Source organism: Neomonachus schauinslandi, chromosome X (genome assembly GCF_002201575.2).
Source record: "Neomonachus schauinslandi chromosome X, ASM220157v2, whole genome shotgun sequence".
Lineage (NCBI taxonomy): Eukaryota > Metazoa > Chordata > Mammalia > Carnivora > Phocidae > Neomonachus > Neomonachus schauinslandi.
In genome coordinates, this window is record NC_058419.1 from 125603110 (window position 1) to 125607638 (window position 4529).

Below are 4529 nucleotides of genomic sequence, written 5' to 3' on the forward strand. Positions count from 1 at the left end.
ATGATGGATGGATGGATAGATGGATGAATGGATGGATGGATAGATATGATAGATAGATAGATAGATAGATTGATAAATGCTTATGATGGATGGATGGATGGATGGGTGGATGGATGGAAAGATGGGTGGATGCATAGATAGGATAGATAATAGAGAAGATAAATATAGATAAATAGATGATGGCTAATAGGTGATTGATAAGTAGATAATACATAGATACATAGATGATAATTGGATAAATACTGATAGGTATTGTTAGATATATAGATAGATATTAATAGATTAATAGGTATACCTAAATATTGATAGATATTAATAGTTATAAATTATCAATACGTATGGATACACAGATGATAGAATTCACATGGAGATTAAGATGACAGGTAGAAATAGATAAACGATTGATAGGTAATAGATGGCCGATACTTGGATAATAGATAGATGCCTAGAAATACGTGAGATGATAGAATAATACAGATAATGACAGATAGATACAGTCTACAGATCGTATATCGACGATAGATAGATGACAGACACGTTCAGATAAATGGAAAGTCTATGGAACGCAGATCGATGGATAACCCTGCACCTCCCCGTGGAAGAGCGGCCCCGTGACACCATCACCAGGTCCCCAGAAGTGACTCAACGTCCACAGGACACAGGTGCGGGAGCTCAGAGCTCGATTCCCTGGTATATCTTTCCGGCAGCTTCCGCATCTCTCCCGCCGCACGCAATGTGGTGAATTCGCCCCGTTGCATTGTGGAAACGTCTGCCTCTGCCCTCCAGCCCGCCGCCGCTCCCCGCCGCTGTGGATGCCGACCGGCCCCCCCCGTGGGACGTGCAGGGAGTGAGCCAGGAAACTCCCAAAGGCGGGCGTGGCTGTCGCTGCCCCACGGCCGGGCCGTTCTGACCACACACCAAAAGATGTCGCAGTGCACACAGCTTTAAGAATGCAAAAGGAAATATGTTCTGCTAGCAGTTTTTTTCACTTTTTTTTTAATAAAAAAAACACAGGAATTAGCTCTGTCTGGGTGGGAGGGCATGCTTGCTTCTCTGCCTCTAAGTTAGGAGGATTGTCCTTCATCCCCGCCCGCGTGCACGGGATTGTGTCCGGCAGGCGACACTCGCCGGGTGGGCAGGGTCTCCCCGCGGCCTTTTGAAAGCAGCCGTGAGGTCGAGGCTGTGAGGCGGGCACCCCGCCCCGGGCAGGGCGGCGGGTGAGCCTCATAGGAGGTGGGGGGCCCCACGGGCTCGGCCCTCGACAAAGCCAGCAGCGAGCAGACAGTTACTTACACAGGAAATTTCAACACGGGTTTCCTCTCTACCGACCCTGCCTCCCAACCGTGGCTGCCGCTCGGAGGTGGACCCTGGAGAATTTGCATTTTGCAACGGCCAGGCCATGCCCCCGCGAGACCTGCCGGAGCAGGACGAGACAGCCACGGATCACTCAGGGCGCCTCTGTCCGCCCGGCCAGCTTGCAAAATGAGGACTGCGGACTTCCCGACACCAGACGCTGAGGCACCGCAGTGGGCGGCCGTCTGAGACCTCAGGTGAGCCCTCTGCCCTGCGCTGCGTCCCTGCATTGTCGGGAATCCCAGAGGTCTGGCGGGGACAGGGTCTCAGAGGTGCAGACGTGGGTGAAAGGGGGTGGTGCCCACCCAGCCAAGCAAACCCCCAGAGAGGGTGCAGAGCCGCCTAGCCGGGAAACCCTCCCTCGAACACTCATCCGGTCCAAGGCACCTGGGCTGGCCGAGCGGGGCCCTGCATTGGGCGGGCAGTTGGGGCCGCCACATTGACAGTCAATGCAGGGGGCCTCGAACAGGGGGGGCGGGGAGGCCCTGAGACCCCGCAGACGAGCCCAGGGTGCCAGATCCTGTAAAACCACGGGGCATTTGAGTCTGTGCCAAGACGCCCCCCAGCAGCGTCTGGGGAGAAGGGGGCTCGCAGCTGGCGCGCCGGTTGGTCTTCGCTAGGGGTCAGTCACACTGGGTCACAAGGAGGCGGAACCCCAGGCCACGTGCTTCTGCGCCCAAACCGAAGACCGTTTCTCGGGGTCCTTGTACTGTTTGTGCCATGTGGACGGTCAGGGGCGGGGCCCTCACGCCGGGTGCTGAGAAAGGGCATCGCCCCAGGAAGAAGCCCGTGGCCGTGGTGGGGATCGTGCCCGCGGGGCCGGACGTTCTCGGATGTTTCCATGCTGGAGGAAAGGCAGGGCGTCGGGGCACGGCCAATGCCAACGTCGGTGCAGGGAGGGGGGTGTGTCCCTGGGAAGGCGGCCCCCAAATCCTGGTGATCGGGTCTGGGGAGGCAGATGGGACCCAGGTCCCCGGAGGAATCAGGAGGACAGATGTGAGCCTCCGGATGGTGCTTGGAGAAGCGTAGGTGGGTCTGCTTGCCGTGGGAAATATCCCCGCTTAGCCACACCCAGGGAGGCAGGCAGGGCAGCTGGATCCTGTGCAAGGCTCAGCTGGGACCCCCGACCCAAGCACACCCTGTGTTGCCATGTCCAGGACAGGGGGACAGGGAGAAAGGGATGGTTGGTGACAGGATAGCAGCACACAGTGGGTAAAAGCTGACCACCGCCCTCCTGGAGATGCCCCGTGACCGGGCAGACGAGCCCTTCCACCAACCCACATCCTGGGGTGTTGCTCCGGGTCCAGCCCCTCAGTCTGCATCTCCTCCTTGCTGTCACCACTGGTGGGCAAGGCACCGCAGCTGGGACCCTCCGTTTCACATCCCCCTTCACGTCCCTGGAGGCAATGGGGTATTCGGGCAGGATACGGGGACCCAACATGCACCTGCCACCTCATTCTGCCTCCCCAACTGAGGACGGGGCCTCCAGGAGGTGACACACATCTGTCACGGCCCCTCTCGTCTTCTCCCCGGGGACAGCAACACCATAGGGAATCGTGGCCCTGTGACCAAGCTCAGGAAGCAGCTACGGGGACGTCCCCGGGGACAGCGCTGGGCTCCCCCCAGCCGTGTGTGTCAGCCACACGGACGGACGCGGGGTGCGCCTTCTCTCTGGAGCAATGAGCGGATCCCGCAACTGTGTGCTTCTGAGCCAAGCCGGGATCTCCGGGGCGGGGGAGGACTGCATCCCCATCATTCCTCTGCTCCACATGGGGAAACTGAGGCTGGAAGAGGCGAAGGAGGTCGCCCAAGCACACGGGACCCAGGCTTTCTGCCTCCAGAGCCCTTCAGCTTACCCCACTGCCCGACCGCTAGCCTGCCATCCCATTGATCGAGGCACTGAAAAAGTCATCATGTGCCGGGCTCGGTGCTGAGTGTTTCTGGGAGGGGGAGAAGAATTCAAAATATTGAGCTGCAGACCTGGGTTGCAGGTTGCAAGGATTTGGGGTGGGAATAAATCCGGGAGGGCTTCCTGGCAGAGGTGGGGCTCGCCAGATCAATGTGGCACCAAGGATGCTGTGAATGGGAGCAGAGGCAGGGATGGGCTCTGTGTGTTCTGGGTGTGGCTGGGGACGAGCCCAGGAGGAGAGTGACATGTTAGCACCCAGCCCAGAAAAGCCACGGAAGCTTCCGGCACTGCTGAGAATTGTGGAGCTGAGCTTTACAAACAGATCGGGTTGGGGGGTCCTGGTCTGAGTGCCGGGACGAGAGCCGGGTGGGCCTGAGGAGACAACACCACGCACGCAGTTGGAATCTGTGGTTTTCTAGCAGATGACAGGGGCTGCACCAGAGGGGAGGGCGTCCCCTGTGACTCCCAATGGCTGGGAGGCAGGGAGGCATGGACCAAAGCAGGACGGTGCTGTCTGTTGAAGGTGGTGCTTTTTGTGCAGCCGCTGGTGCTGGCCGGACCCCCAGAGAGGCTGAGGAATGGGTGCTGGGCTGATGGCAGGGACCCTGGGTAACCTCAATATTGTTTATGGGGGGACCCCTGACAGGGAGAGGGCCTGTGGGAAGACAGGGGCAAGGGGGTGTGTCTTGGGACAGAATCAAGTGTCAGATACACAGGACGAGGGCACAGTCTCTTTGATATGGCACGGGTGGCATTTGGGCTGGGTTATTCTGTTGTGCACTGTATGGCATTGGGTGGCATCCCCGGTCTGCACCTGCCAGATGCCAGTACCATTTCCTCCCCCCCAAAGTTGGAATGTCCAGAAATATCCCCTGGGGGGAGGGGCAAAGTCATGGCTGGTCACAAACCACCATGATAGATGATAGATCGATGGATAGATAGATAGATAGATAGATAATAGGTAGATATAGTTAGACAGATGGATAGAAAAATGAAGTAATAGGTAGGTAGATAGATGATAGATAGATAGATAGATAGATAGATAGATAGATAGATAGATAGATAACAGGTAGATATGGATAGACAGATGGGTATATAGATGATGGATGGATGGATGCTTAACAGACAGATATAGATGGATAGATGGATAGATAAATGGACGGATAGATAGGTAGGTAGGTAGGTAGATAGATGATAGATAGATAGATAGATAATAGGTAGATATGGTTGGACAGATGGATAGAAAAATGAAGTAATAGGTAGGTAG

The 4529-nt window shown here is 56.3% G+C and overlaps 1 protein-coding gene across 1 annotated transcript in view; it reads left to right on the forward strand.

Annotated features, from left to right (window-relative positions):
• The first annotated feature begins 1505 nt into the window (after positions 1-1505).
• Positions 1506-4529, forward strand: part of P2RY8 (P2Y receptor family member 8) — a 43508-nt gene continuing 40484 nt past the window's right edge. The window contains exon 1 of the mRNA XM_044911740.1: positions 1506-1550. The gene's annotated coding sequence lies outside the window, so the exon portion shown is untranslated. The remainder of the gene's footprint in view (positions 1551-4529) is intronic.